Source organism: Hyperolius riggenbachi, chromosome 11, assembly GCF_040937935.1.
Source record: "Hyperolius riggenbachi isolate aHypRig1 chromosome 11, aHypRig1.pri, whole genome shotgun sequence".
Classification (NCBI taxonomy): Eukaryota; Metazoa; Chordata; class Amphibia; order Anura; family Hyperoliidae; genus Hyperolius; species Hyperolius riggenbachi.
The window spans coordinates 178,359,344-178,375,405 of record NC_090656.1 but is presented as its reverse complement, the minus strand read 5'-3'; the positions used below and the strand labels follow the sequence as shown (position 1 = coordinate 178,375,405).

Below are 16,062 nucleotides of genomic sequence, written 5' to 3'. Positions count from 1 at the left end.
CTCGTCGCCATGGCGACGAGCGGAGTGACGTCATGGACGTCAGTCGACGTCCTGACGTCAGAGCCGCCCGATCCAGCCCCTAGCGCCGGCCGGAACTGTTTGTTCCGGCTGCACTGGGCTCGGGCGGCTGGGGGGACCCTCTTTCGCCGCTGCACGCGGCGGATCGCCGCGGAGCGGCGGCGATCGGGCAGCACACGCGGCTGGCAAAGTGCCGGCTGCGTGTGCTGCTTTTTTCAGAATCCAAATCGGCCCAGCAGGGCCTGAGCGGCGACCTCCGGCGGCATACCCCGAGCTCAGCTCGGGATTACCGCCAAGGAGGTAGATTGTAAGCCTTTGGGCAGGGTCCTCCTCCTTTTGTGTCCAACCTGATCATGCACCTCCGTTACTGTACACCCATGCTATGCATCTGAGTGAACCTAACTTGCCTAATCGCCATGCTCCCCTGCAGTGACTGACTAAGCATTACCTTGTACTCCTACTGTGCTGCATGATCTGGTCTTTCTTGTATTCAGGTATTGTCATTTTGCTGTATGTCACCCCTAAATATTGTCTGTAACCTAAATTAATGTACAGCGCTGCGTAATATGTTGGCGCTTTATAAATTTACAATAAATAAATAAATAATAAATAAAGAACAAGCGACACCCATGCTAACCTAGAAATAAAAAAGACATATATAAGTATATAAGATAAATACTACTTCTACTTACATAACAGATGTATTGTGCTATCCACGTAATGATTCCAGTGAATTTTATAAAGGAAAAGCAGAAACTCCTATCCTAGGCAGTGGCCATCTTGCTAAGCTAACACTGACATCATATCCTCCCTGACTCTTGTTTCACCCCCTCCCTTCTCTTGCTCATTGTGTATTCATCAGCTGCCCTCCTCCTAGAGTCCTCAGACAATCCCACTGAGGTGTTTACTAGGAACTGAAATTTGATTCAATTCATTGATTCAATTTGATTCAATCTGACATGTCAGATTCATGATTCGATTAAATTTGAATCAGATTGAATCGAATCATGAATTGGACAGGTCAGATTGAATCGAATCAATGAATCGAATTCAACTGAATCGAATCGGACAAAGAATCGTATGGTGTAGATGGGGCTGATTCTGGCTGATTCTCCCAGCAGCTGATAACAGATGACTCTCTGCACAGACCGACTCTCTGCACAGACCGGGAGTCTGGTTACCGGGCAACAATGCAAATAGATATGGAGCCGTTATTATAACAGCTGTAACGGCGATTCCTGACAGCAATGGATTACCCCACTGAAAACTAGGTAGGCAGGAGTTATGTTTGTGAAATGAAAGTAAAAAAAAAAACACCCCTAACAAATGGATTAGCCTCCCAGTCCATCCCCCGTCAGTGTTTACATACACTGAGGATTACATGTTGCTTTGATGAACCCATTCATTTAAAAAAAAAAGAAAAAACTTTTTACACCATTTTGGAAGGATGTTTAATAGTTTATGCATAAAAGACTTTTTATTTTTTCCTTATTCGTGAAAGAGGTTCTTTAAAGAGAATCCGAGTTAAAAGAAAAATAGAAAAAAAACATACTACCTGCGGAGGGGAAGGGGGCATCGGAGAGGTGGAGAGCCAGTGAGATGGCTGTGAGGAGCAGGGAAGGGGCATTACGAAGAAGTGCTCCTGCTGCAAAGGATACCCTTTCCCATTTAATCTACCCACAAGCTGCTTGTCAGTAGATTTGGATGGAGGGTGGTGCAGCAAGGCATGGGGGCAGGGGGGGGGGGGGGGCACGTTGAGGACACAGAGGCATGGCATAGGGAAGTGAACATGCCTGTGTTCAATTTAGCACATAAATATACACTTTGGGTAAGCTTTAAAGGGACACTTAAGTCAAACAAAAAAAATGAGTTTTACTCACCTAGGGCTTCCAATAGCCCCCTGCAGCTGTCCGGTACCCTCGCCGTCTTCTTCCGATCCTCCTGGCCCCGCCGGCAGCCACTTCCTGTTTTGGTGACAGGAGCTGTCAGGCTGGGGGCGAGAGTGATTCTTCGCGTTCCCAGACCCATTAGCACCCTCTATGCTGCTATATGGTATATGATATATGCTATAGCAGCATAGATGGCGCTATTGTGGCCAGGAACGCGAAGAATCACTCGCGTCCCCAGCCTGTCAGCTCCTGTCACCGAAACAGGAAGTGGCTGCCGGCAGGGCCAGGAGGATCGGAGGGAGACGGCGAGGGCACCGGACAGCTGCAGGGGGCTATTGGAAGCCCCAGGTGAGTAAAACTCATTTTTTTTGTTTGACTTAAGTGTCCCTTTAAGGAGGGTGGGCAGTGGAACTGCAGCACTGGACTACATAGACTTCTAGGGGCTGGAGGAAGCCCCAGGTAAGTGAAGCCTAACTTTTTTTTCAGTGTGGATATCCTATCTTTAACCTTCCTGGCGGTAAGCCTGAGCTGAGCTCGGGCTATGCCGCGCAGGAGGATTTCTCAGGCCCTGCTGGGCCAATTTGCATAATTTTTTTTTGTACACGCAGCTAGCACTTTGCTAGCTGCGTGTACTGCCCAATCACCGCCACTCCACGCCGATTTGCCGCCCCTCGCCGTGCCGTCTCCCCCCCCCCCAGATCCCATGCGCTGCCTGGCTAATCAGTGCCAGGCAGCACTGAGGGGTGGATCAGGACTCCCTTTGACATCATGACGTCGGTGACGTAATCCTACCTGTCGCCATGGTGATGGGGAAGCCCTAATGGAAATCCCGTTCAGAACGGGATTTCCGGATGGGCTTGATCGCCGGAGACGATTGAAGAGGGTGGGAGGATGCCGCTGCACAGCGGCTGTCATGTAGCTAGCGCTAGACTAGCTACATGATTTAAAAAAAAAAAAATAGTGCTGCGCTGCCCCCTGGCGGTTTTAATTGACTGCCAGGAGGGTTAAGGAACATGCAAACAGCGGATGATAATGAAAAGCCCCACTTGATTTACAAACTAGGTTTACTAAGTAAAAGGTGCAAAGCTACTCTATACATTATATTTATCTTTGAAAAAAAATGGCTATGTCTTTCACATAACATACAGTTCTATGTTTTCTGCGATGTCAATAAGCTGATTAAGCCAATTCCTGACCAAGCTTAAGTCCTGATACCAGATGGTGCGAACTTGTGCATTTTTCAGCACACAAATCTGCACAGCAATGAGTTTTGTCCATTGGATGCAAAAAACACATCCAGAAAAAAAACGACAACAGGGTTGCTATTTTTGGGCATCACATGCTGTACAGCGCATGCATTTTCCCAAGAAGAAAATTTTTGAGAATTAGCATGTACAAATTGTGTATTTGCATATGCAAATTTTGCAACCAGAAATTCACATGCGATTCATATGCGGCATTAGTCTACTTTAGGGGACCCATCAAAATATCTCATAGGGAAATGTATTTATTTATTATTTATTTGTTTACTTATTGTATTTATAAAGCGCCAACATATTACGCAGCGCTGTGCATTAAGGTTACAGACAATATTTAGGGGTGACATACAGCGATAAGACAATACAAGAAAAACCAGATCACGCAGCACAGTATGAGTACAAGGTAATGCTTAGTCAGTCACTGGATGGGAGCATGGAGATTAGGCAAGTCAAGTTCACTCAGGTCCATAGAATTGGAGTACGGTAATGGAGGTGCGTGAACAGGTAAGAGACATAAGGAGGAGGACCCTGCCCAAAGGCTTACAATCTAGAGAAATTCAGGTAATGTGATTGGGTGGATGGCACCCTCTCAAACTGCTAGGTTACCAATAGGTTGCAGTAAACTAATTTTGTTTAACCCACCTCCAGTCCCAGAAATGTGTTTTCTCATTCTGTTAGTCTCAGAGGCGTAGCTAGGGCTTTTAGCGCCCGGGGACAAAGACTATTAATGCGCCCACTAATGTGAAGCCTGCCAAAAAAGGGGAGTGGCCACATAATAAATGGGGATGTGGTTATGGGTGGAGCCAAATGTACAGGAAGTTAGCAGTAGTGCCCAGTATAGGTATAGCTAGTGCCCCAGTATAGCTAGTATAGTGCCCCAGTATAGCTAGTCTCTCAGTCTCTCTCTCTCTCTCTCTCTCTCTCTCTCTCTCTCTCTCTCTCTCTCTCTGTCTGTCTGTCTGTCTCTCTCTCTCTCTCTTTCACAGGAGCAGCAGCAATTTCCTAGGGTTTCATACTTCAAAGTTGAAGACCCCACACTGCTCTGCAGGCTGTCTACTCAGCGCCTGACTGAAATATACAGAGCTTTTTTAAACACTAGAAAACAGGCGCTGAGGAGACAGCCTGCAGTAGAGATAGGTCCTTGATGGAATCTTGAAGCTAGACCTAGCCGTCCCGATAACTGCAGAGCGCCGATGCTGCCTATATTTTAGTCTGATGGGTGAACCAGCGTGTTGGCCCTGATGGCGGCTCTGGGAACTGGGGTGGAGAATCCGGAGGGTGGAGGTATGACCACAGCTGGGCGTCCTTGGGGACCCAGTGCCCAGGGACACTTGTCCTACCCTGACCCCCCCCAAGCTACGCGCCTTTTTGGTCTCTGTAGCTGGAGTGTTCTGCTGTGCAGTCAAGTGATGGATAATCACTTGGCTTGGACTTCTGGAGACATTACTAGTAGAACTCCTGTGCCATCTTTCCTGCCTTCCCCACTGCCACCTAGTGGTCAAAACATCATATTACACACTTTCTCAGTACTATGTACAGCTTGAGCTAACTACAGCACACTTGACTGTGTGATATTTTTCTTTTTGCGATGCAATGCAATATTTTTATTTTGGATTTTTTAGGTGCAATTTTTTTCCTTTTTATTATGGAAAACCACTGTAGAATCAGCAACATGCTTGGCAGGGCCGGATTATCCACCAGGCAACACAAGCCATCGATTGAGGCCCCAGTCAGAGTCTAAGGGGCCACCTCAGCTTCTAGTCCAGCCCTTGGGTTATCACCTGTTGCTGCCGTATAAATTAGTGAAATTGTGAGCAAGTGGCATCCGCTACCATGGTGATGATGCTGTGTGCCAGCACCACTCCCTCCAGCCAGCAGCATATGGGCAGCACAACCTGTTATTACACCGGCCTGTTCAGTCAGCGTGCACCATGTACACTTGGAGGGTCACTGGCCAGGGATAGCATCGGTCATCATGGTGATATTAAACACCGTTATCGCTGTGTACTCGATCAAGCCCTTGTGACTGAGATTTTCCATCATCCCTGACCACTTCATTTGACTAATCAATTGGATAGCCATAAACATTATTGAATCAGAAGGCCAATCAGGCCACAATTTCAAGTAATCAATGGTCACCCTTAAACCTTTGTTCTACCTTTTGCTAATCCTGCTGTAGTTGGTGGTGTCCTATACTGCAGATTGAACAGAGGAGCATTGTCTGCTCTGCTCCCTCTCTCAATCCCACTACGGTTACTCCCTGGACAGGGACGGACCTAGACCAAATTGTGCCTGGGGCAAGGTCAGGTTTTGGCACCTAAACTGCCATTCCCATCCAGTTTTGGTGCCTAAAGGTCAGGTTTTGGCGTCTAAACTGCCATTCCTCATCCAGTTTTGGCACCTAAAGGTCAGGTTTTGGCGCCTAAACTGCCTTTCCCTATCCAGTCTTGGCGCCTTTTTAAGAATTCAACAAACTGCGCCTGGGGCAAGAGACCCGCTCGCCCCTCCCCCCCCCCTAGATCCGTCCCTGCCCCTGGAAAGGCCAAGTAATAGCTATCATGTCTGCTTTTGTAGTCTCTGGAAATCTGTTCTTCATCTGCTTCCTCCCACATGTCTTCTGTTCACTGCCAAGTCTCCTCTGTTTTCAAAGTCCTGCAGCCTCACTCTGGGTTTTGTTTTTCATTGCTGATAAGAAAATATACATTATTAATGAAGAAGGGGACCCCCGGAGTAAGGTTTAGTTCACACTACAAATCGCAATCGCTAAGCTCTTATTGATTGTGATTTTGCTATGCAATTTTGAGATCGATTTTTAAAGGAATTAGAATCAGCTCTACTTGCCAAGTCATGCCTGGAACTGTTTACATAAAGGGAACGTACAGTACACAAAGTAGTAGGTAAGACAGAGCACAATGAACAGCAAAGTGACAGCATAGGCACTTGATAGTATCAATAATAATGGCCATGGATGCAGCAGCAGTAGCCTTAGGGAGAAAAGGAGGGAGGATGAATTCTGCTGGGGGGGGGGGGGGAGGGGGAGAATAAGATGGCAACAGTTCAAGAGTATGATTTTGGATGGGAAAAAAAGTGTTCCTATGCCTTGAGGTCCTAGTGTAGATGGCTTAAAACCTTTGGACTGATTGGAGGTGACTGAAGAAATAGTAACCTGGGTGTGGGAGGTCGTTGGCATTCCTCATTGCTCTGCAGTCCAGTGGGGGAAAGGGTTTCCCAATCATCCTTCCTGCTGATATGATCACCCTCAGAAGAGTGCATATGCTGCTAGCAGGTGAAGGCAGCATACCAGACTAGGATGGACAAACAGAAGAGGGATTCAATAGTGGTGGAGACGAAGGACTTCAGAAGTTCCTGAGCCATAACGATCTATGTTTTAGCACATTCCTTCTAGGTCAATCGCTCAAAAGAAAAAAATGCTGCATGCAGCACGATTGTGATTTTAAACAAAATTGCAACATTTATGAAGAAAGGTGTGGTCCGCAACAAAAATCTCTCCACAAAACCGTAATTTATTTAGGACATATCCTCAGGCAAGTATAAAAGTACATAAGCTGACATGTTTCGGGCAAGTCGGCTCTTAATCATAGCTCACAACACATAGCTTCATCCTCTGAATTTAAAAGGCAGGGGAATATGAGACACGCCCAAATGTGGCATGTGCCGGCCCTCTCTTAGGAGGAGCCTACATAATAAATAGACACTGCCACCTTCAAGGCGTGATCAACACCCCTATAAAAATACAATAACATTGTATCTTATGACAAAAATTCACTCCATTTAAATGTGTAAAATCAAAGAAAAAGTAAAAGAACAAACATGATCGTATAGAGAGGAGTACAATATAGAATACAACACTGTTCACTTTCTTTTAACCCGTTGAATTCCTCACTCAATAACAAACCACCTAATGATCCATTGCCTGTAGTGCAGGCTTCTTAGATCAATTGTAGGGTCTAACCTGTGACCAAAGCCAGATCCCATCTTGCATTAAGACCCTTCGGGGCTCTGGTACCTAGGCGAAAAATCCAAAGTGCTTCCCTTTTCCGAATAATAGCTAGTCGGTCCCCTCCTCTCTTGGGCAGGAAAACCCGCTCTATGCCCTGGAAGGAAAAGCCTCTCTATACGATCATGTTTGTTCTTTTACTTTTTCTTTGATTTTACACATTTAAATGGAGTGAATTTTTGTCATAAGATACAATGTTATTGTATTTTTATAGGGGTGTTGATCACGCCTTGAAGGTGGCAGTGTCTATTTATTATGTAGACTCCTCTTAAGAGAGGGCCGGCACATGCCACATTTGGGCGTGTCTCAGTCATATTCCCCTGCCTTTTAAATTCAGAGGATGAAGCTGTGTGTTGTGAGCTATGATTAAGGGCCGACTTGCCCAAAACATGTCAGCTTATGTACTTTTATACTTGCCTGAGGATATGTCCTAAATAAATTACGGTTTTGTGGAGAGATTTTTGTTGTGGACCACACCTTTCTTCATATTTGTTTCAATATCTGGGCCTGGCTGCCTTGGGTCCAGCACTGCTCTGCACGGTGCAGTTGAGCGGTGGCTTCTACCTTTATTTTATTAAAATTGCAACATTGCTGTCTTCTCAAAAGACTTCCAGCTCCACCCAGCCTGCTGAAAAACTATGCTCCCACAAACTAGACTCTCAAGCCCTTATCTTCTCCTGCTCCTCCTTGCCCTGTAACTAATCACACTCGAAACCCTCTATCCTTTTATCTGCATTCTTTTGGACCCAAATTACATTTTCCTTCTGTACATATTTTAGAATCATCTTTAGAATTCAAAACAAGGAAAAACTGTTCTTAAAAGCCATGCTCTCTCTATTTCCACATTTGCATATAAATGACCTAACACATTGCTTCTAAAAGGAATTCATCTCACAGTACCTTTGATCTCAGCAGGACTTAACAGTCAAAGCTGCCTTTCTAATCTAAAGATACAATTATTCAATGAAAGCAGTTGCTTCTACCTGCCTACCAAAAAGACTTTGGTTAATAGAGACATCTATTATTTTTCTGCTAAAATCTGCTTTCTGCAGCCATATATTAGCCAGGTGCTGCTCAGAAGAGGTTAGGAGGGGACATGAGACAGCCTGCATGTCCCTGCTAACATCTATTGCAATAAGTAGACCTTATGTCTCTTTTGCATTTCGTTTTTTGCTCCTATTGCATTTGTTCTGAAAAAGTAATAGCACAGTGGGACTGATCCAATTCACTTTTTTCTCCTAAGTTTTCTCCTAGGAGAAATTTTTTATCTTCTGTTTAAAAAACTTTTCAGTACTCTGCAATTGAAAAAGTACAAGAAAGTAGGTGGAAAAGTACTGTTAAAATTATTAATAGTTTTTTTCTTGCTTGCTGGTGACAAAGTGGATCAGAGATGAACTTTTACTCATTTCATAATTGTGTTCCTTTCCTATTGTTTATAGGGCATTCCTCAAGCCAAATACTTTTTAGTTTTTGTTTTAATGCTCTAATTCCCTATAAACTAAATAAGCCTCTTCCTCGGGTTTTCAGAGAGCCAAGGCACTTTCAGACAGTAGCAAGGGCTCATGGGAGCTCATTCTGGGCAGGAGTAGGGGGAGGTATTACTAGCCAGAGATTTCAGAGGTAGAGGGCAGGAGGGAGGAGGAGGAGGAATTCATTTATTTGCTCAAGATGCAGATAAGCCTGCCTCTGTGTAATGTTTACAAACAACATGGCTGCTGTCATTGTATCACAGGAAGAAATATTCTTATTCTATTAAAGCTGTTTGCAGCTAGATTTGCTGTGTAAACCATCTAAACTGTACATAAGATATATAGACAAGTTACTTGTTATAGTTAGTTTTTCATCTCGGATCAGCTTTAAAGTGTACCCTAGGCGACAAGATAAGATAAACATTAAGAACCAGGCTGTTTTGCTTCCTTTATTTTGCTGCTTGAAAGAGTTAATATCTAGGCATGGAAGTGACAGCTTCTGTCTTGTTGGTACCTTGTCAGGAATATAATAAACATCACTGATAAGCAAATTACAGTCATCAAGTTTTCCTGGCAGAGTACAACTTCTGAAAGCAAAGGGAGATAAATACATGAACTATTTACCTTTTTATAACTCTAGGACACTTATTAGGCTGGCATAGCTCGCTCTTACCACCAGGAAGGTTAACAGTAATTGCCAACATAGCATAAAATAACTGATTAAATAAAGAATAAAAAGCAATTGCTCTTACATACAACCAGAACCAATTGCACATAGAGTTTTGGGGGATTTTGTTTCCCCCGTATGTGGGCTTGCAAGCCACCTTTCCCAGCTGCTGCACCTCATAAGTCTCCTGCACCTCATTTCCGATCTCTCGACTCCCTCATGTGCACTGTTCACTTTCTCCTTTCACATCCTGTGCCCAGGATAGAGCCCATTCCCAAAAACTCTGTGTGCAATCTATTATAGTTGTATATAAAACTGCTCTGCTTCTAGTCATTGCTACAGGGGTAAGGGGCACAGGGTTACATAGCTATAGCCATGTGTGCAGCTAGGGTGTGTAACAGATGGGGAATTAAACTTCACAAATCTAATCTCTGTTATTGTATTATAAATTACAAACCTACTCTGTTGAATATAAATAGCATAACAATTATAATGCAGCTATTTCAGTTTAAAATTCCATATGTGCAGTCATTTTAAACCATCACCCTTTTTATATTGATGAGATCCAATGAATTTTCATACTTTGTCCTGTCACTGCACCATTAAAGGATACCTCAACTGAAATGTGACATAATGAGATAGACATGTGTATGTACAGTGCCTAGCACACAGATAACTATGCTGTGTTCCTTTTTTTCTTTCTCTGCCTGAAAGATGTATGTAAGTGGCTGACTCAATCCTGACTGAGACAGGAAGTGACTACAGTGTGACCCTCACTGATAAGAAATTCCCCTTTTTTACCTCTTTCTTGCTCTCAGAAGCCATTTTCTGCTAGAAAAGTGTTTTATAGTTGGAATTTCTTATCAGTGAGGGTCACACTGTAGTCACTTCCTGTCTGAGTCAGGACTGAGTCAGCCACTTACATTCCTGATATTTAACTCTTTCAGGCAGAAAAATAAAAAAAGGAACACCGCATAGTTATCTGTGTGCTAGGCACTGTACATACACATGTCTATCTCATTATGTCACATTTCAGTTGGGGTATCCTTTAAGTATACAGTAATGTATAACACTCACCAAATCAATAGACCACAAATCAGGTAAAAAAATCACTCAAAAAAATGCCAATCCAGTGGCAACACATCCTTTTTACTTTGTGCATTGGATCCTCAACATAAAAAACAATAATACTGTAGCTCCACATTAGAGATGGCTCGAACCTAAGATTTTAGGTTCGAGAACCGCGAACCGCCATAGAATTCAATGGGCAGGTGAACTTTCAAAACTTCAAACATTAATTCTGGCCAGAAAAGTGATGGAAAAGATGTTTCAAGGGGTCTAAGACCTTGAGGGGGGCATGGCAGAGTAGGATACACGCCAAAAGTCCCGGTGAAAAAATCTGGATCGGCACACAGCAGTGTTTTAAGGGCAGAAATCACATTGCATGCTAAATTGGAAGCATAAAGTGCTTTAAAACATCTTGCATGTGTATACATCAATCAGGTAGTGTAATTAGTGTACTGCTTCACACTGACACACCAAACTCACTGTGTAATGCACCGCAAACAGCTGTTTGTGTAGTGATGGCCGTGCTGGACTGGTGCGCACCATGGCAAGAGTGCAAGCGATAGCAGTTTTCAAGCCCATATGGTCACCGGGCTGAGGTAGCTCAATGATAGAACAACAGTGACTGTCCAGCTGATCGAATTTGGTCTGTCCATAATGAAGCAACGACCTTATTATCTTGGGTGTGCCCCCAAACACTTTCATATAGCCGGCGGTCATTGCTTCATTGTGATACGCAAGCCCCTTAACCGTGGCAAGGTAACGATCACGAAGGGGAATTGACACATATACATGCCTTTTGTTTTGTTGTTGCAGCCGCAGTGCAGCCAGAAAAATTAGGCAGGCACGTACACGTACCAGGAAAAATGGTTATCGTTTTTGTTAGCGGCCGCTCCTGGCAGCAGCCTTAAAAATTCAGGAATCCACCTGGAGTCCTGGACCCTGTTGGTGGTGGTGGAGAAGGCAGTCAAGCGGCCTGCAGGCAGAGATGCTGTGTGGGGACTGACTTTGTCTTGGGGCAGGCAGTCACATGGCGTGCAGGCAGAGAAGCTGTGTGTGGGGACTGACTTAGTCTTCGGGCGGGCAGTAGCCCTCCGGGATCCATACCCCATTAATTTTGATATAAGTGACAATGCCTCACTGACAATGCCTCCAGCTGTGCTGAAGGTCCTTTCTGACAGGTCGCTTGAGGCAGGGCAAGCCAGAAGTTGGATGGCAAATTGGGACAGCTATGGCCACAGGTCAAGCCTGCGCACCCAGTAGTCCAGGGGTTCATCGCTGCTCAAAGTGTCTACATTTGCAGTTAAGGCCAGGTAGTTGGCTACCTGCCGGTTGAGGCGTTGGTGGAGGGTGGATCCAGAAGGGCTAAGGCAAGGCGTTGGACTAAAGAATGTCCGCATGTCTGACATCACCATGAGATTGCTAGAGCGTCCTGTCCTTGACTGCGTGGACATGGGAGGAGAAGGAAGATTACTGGCAGTGGCACCCTTATTCCATTGTGCTGTGACATCACCCTTAAATGCACTGCAAAGCATAGTTGCCATCTTGTTCTGCAAGTGCTGCATCCTTTCTGCCTTCTGGTGATTTGGAAACATCTCCGCCACTTTGTGCTTATACCGAGGGTCTAGTAGTGTTTCCACCCAGTACAGGTCATTCCCCTTGAGTTGTTTTTATAAGGGGGTCCCTCAACAGGCTGGACAGCATGAAAGACGCCATCTGCACAAATTTGGATGCAGACGTACTATCCATCTCCTCTTGCTCTTCCTCAGTGGTGTCAGGTAAGTTCTCCTCCTCTCCCCAGCCACGAACAATACCACGGGAACGTTGAGCAGCACAAGCCCCCTGTGACGCCTGCTGTGGTTGTTCTTCCTCCTCCTCCAAAAAACCACCTTCCTCATCTGACTTATTTTCCCCACACGACTCTTCCTCCTCCTCCTCCTCCCCCCCTCCTCTGTGCTGCCGCAGGTGTTGAGGAAACATCTGGTTCTGCTAAAAATTGATCCCACAACTCTTCCTCCTGTTCCTGTTCACGCTCCTCCACAGCTTGATCCACCACTCTACGCACGACGCGCTCCAGGAAGAAAGCATATGGGATCAAGTCAGTGATGGAGCCTTCATTGCAACTCACCATGTTTGTCACCTCCTCAAATGGCCGCTTGAGCCTGCAGGCATTTGCATGAGTGTCCAGTACTTCGGCCAGAACAGGCCCCATCTCCCCAGAGCCTGTCCTTTTACTGTAGTTGTACAGATACTGATTGACGGCTTTCTCCTGTTGTAGCAGGCGCTTAAACATCAGGAGCGTTGAATTCCAATGAGTCAGGCTATCGCAAATCAAGCGCGTCACCGGCAAGTTGTTTATCCGCTGAATATCGCCCAAGCGTGCCATGGCCGTGTAGGACCACCTGAAATGCCCACACACCTTCCTGGACTGCATCAGGACGTCCTGTAAGCCGCGGTACTTACACACAAATCTCTGAATTATTAGATTCAGCACATGTGCCATGCAGGGTACATGTGTCAACTTTCCCAAATTCAAAGCTGAAATGAGATTGCTGCCATTGTCACACACCACGTTGCCGATCTCCAGTTGGTGCGGGGTCAGCAGCCACTGATCCACCTGTTTGTTCAGAGCAGACAGGAGAGCTGCTCCAGTGTGACTCTCAGCTTTGAGGCAAGACATGTCCAAGATGGTGTGACGCCGTCGTACCTGGCATGCAGCATAGGCCCTGGGGAGCTGGGGCTGTGTAGCTGCAGAGGAGATCGTTACACCAGTAGAGTAGCACTGCCACTCAGCCAAGGAGGAGAAAGAGGATGAAAGTGAAGAGGATGTAGCAGGAGGACTAGGAGGAGAAGGAGAAGAGGTGGAAGCAGGCCTGTCTGCAAGCCGTGGAGGTGTCACAAGTAGGTCCGTTGTACAGTCACGAACTCCCTGCTTGCCAGCGGTCACCAGGTTGACCCAATGGGCTGTGTAAGTAATGTACGTGCCCTGACCGTGCTTTGCAGACCAGGCATACATGATCAGATGGCCCCTTGACCCAATGCTTTGTGCCAGAGATGACACCACTTGCCTTTCAACTTCATGGTACAGTTTGGGTATCGCCTTTTTTGAGAAATAATTGCGGTCTGGTATCTTCCACTGCGGTGTCCCAATCGCCACAAATTTTCGGAAGGCCTCAGAGTCCACCAGCTGGTATGGTAACAGCTGGCGAGCTAACAGTTCTGCCAAGCCAGTTGTCAGACACCGGGCAAGGGGGTGACTGGCAGACATTGGCTTCTTCCGCTCAAAGATTTCCTTCACAGACTTCCTGGCTGCTGCTGTGGGCAGAGGAGCAGAAACCGTGAAGGTCCAAGAGAGAAAGTGGCTGAACATAATGCACCTAAAGGAGGAAGAGGAGAAGGAGGGTGGCTTTGCTTTTGTGTGCTGCTTTTCCTCGGGTGGTCTTCCCATTGCAGTTTGTGCTTTTTCATCGTGTGCCTTCATAAGGCAGTTGTCTCTACGTGGGTCTTGGCCTTTCCATGGCTCAATTTTTGGTGGCAGAGAGTACAGATGGCATTGCTCTCATCTGAGGTAGACACACATAAAAATTTCCACACCGTTGAGCCCTGGGGTGATGGCATTATAGTGGCAGCAGCAGACGTTAAAGGACATGTTGACTGGCTGTCCATAGGTGGCGATGTATGCTGCCGGTCACTGCCACAAGCCGTTTCTGATGACGAGCTCCCCCTGCTTCTTTCAGCAACTCGTCTCCTCCTACTCCTCTCTGACTCCCGCTCTGAACTGTCCCCCTGTTCATCTCCTCTATTGGGAACCCCACGTGACATCCATATCATCATAATCATCATCATAATCATCCTCCACAGCTTTGCTTATATCAGACACTACCAAAACTGCACCAACAGCAGGTACTTCATCCTCCTCCTCACACCCTACGTCCATAGTGACACCTAACTCAAACATATGAGGTGGTGTAACTTGCTTAGCCCCTTCATCTTGTTGGAACAATAATCGCTGTGAATCAGTTAATTCCCCACCAAATAACTCCTCCAAAGTGTCAAACAGAGCGGATGTGGTGCTTGTAGTAGTGCTGGTGGCTGCGGAAGATGAGGTGTTCTGTGTTAAATAGTCAACTACATCCTGACAATCTTGGGAGTTGATGGCACGTGCCTTCTTCTGAGCACTGTACTTTGGTCCAGGGCCGCATGAAATCACGTCAGCACGACCTCAAACAGACCTGCCAGGTGGCCTGCCTCTGGCTATGCCTCTGCCTGTTTTGTCCATATTGGGGGGATGAAGTGAAAGGTATGCACTGACTTGACTAATACAATGTGCAGTCACACAGGTGCATTGAAAGGTATGCAGTGACTGGTATTACAATACAATGTGCAGCTGTCACACAGGTGCAGTTAACAGGTATGCACGGACAGGTATATAAAACAGCGTGCAGCCACACAGGTGCAGTGAACAGGTATGCACGTACTGGTATCACAAATGTGCAGCTGTCACACACACAGGTGCATTGAACAGTTATGCAGTGACTGGTATATAAAACCACGTGCTGTCACGCAGGTGCAGTGAACAGGTATGCAGTGACTGGTATAGATACAATGTGCAGCTGTCACACACACAAGTGCAGTGAACAGTTATGCAGTGACTGATATATTAACCCATTCAGGTTCCGTGGTTTTCACGAGAGAAATGTTCACCTCCCATTCATTAGCCTATAACTTTATCACTACTTATCACAATGAACTGATCTATATCTTGTTTTTTCCACCACCAATTAGGCTTTCTTTGGGGGGTACATTTTGCTAAGAGCCACTTTACTGTAAACGCATTTTAACAGGAAGAATAATAAAAAAATGGAAAAATTCATTATTTCTCAGTTTTCAGCCATTATAGTTTTAAAATAATACATGCCTCCATAATTAAAACTCACGTATTGTATATGCCCATATGTCCCGGTTATTACACCGTTAAAATTATGTCCCTATCACAATGTATGGCGACAATATTTTATTTGGAAATAAAGGTGCATTTTTTCCATTTTGCATCCATCACTATTAACAAGTTTAAAATAAAAAAAATATAGAAATATTTCATCTTTACATTGATATTTAAAAAGTTTAGACCCTTAGGTAAATATTTACATGTTTTTTTTTTTTTATTGTAATGTTTTTTTTTATTTATAGTAAACATTTTATTTGGGTAGTTTTGGGAGGGTGGGGGGTAAACAATAGATTTATAATGTAAATGTGTGTTGATTTTAATTCATTTTTATTTTCAGGTGTAGTATTACTTTTTGGCCACAAGATGGCGTTTACATGAGTTTGTTTACATGACGTCACTCTAAGCGTAACACACGCTTAGAGTGGCGCATCAGGAAGTGAATGGCCAGAAAAGGCGCAGCTTCCGAGAGAAGCTGTCGCTTTTTCAGCGGGGGAGAGGAATCAGTGATCGGACTTCATAGTCCGATACATTGATTCCCTGACTACCGAATCCGTGGCCGGGAGTGCGCGTGCACGCGCGCGATCGGCCGGGGGGGCGCGCGGTAGCGCACATGGTTTCTGGACGTAGTTTCTACGTCCAGAAACCAAAATAGGTTAAACTGTGTGCTGTCATGCAGGTGCAGTGAACAGGTATGCAGTGACTGGTATCAATACAATGTGCAGCTGTCTC

The 16,062-nt window shown here is 45.4% G+C and overlaps 1 long non-coding RNA gene across 1 annotated transcript in view; it reads left to right on the top strand.

Moving 5' to 3' along the window:
- Positions 1–1,202: 1,202 nt before the first annotated feature.
- LOC137538182 (uncharacterized) overlaps positions 1,203–16,062 on the top strand; it is a 42,245-nt gene continuing 27,385 nt past the window's right edge. Inside the window, exon 1 of the long non-coding RNA XR_011024704.1 lies at positions 1,203–1,289. This is a non-coding gene — a long non-coding RNA (uncharacterized lncRNA). The remainder of the gene's footprint in view (positions 1,290–16,062) is intronic.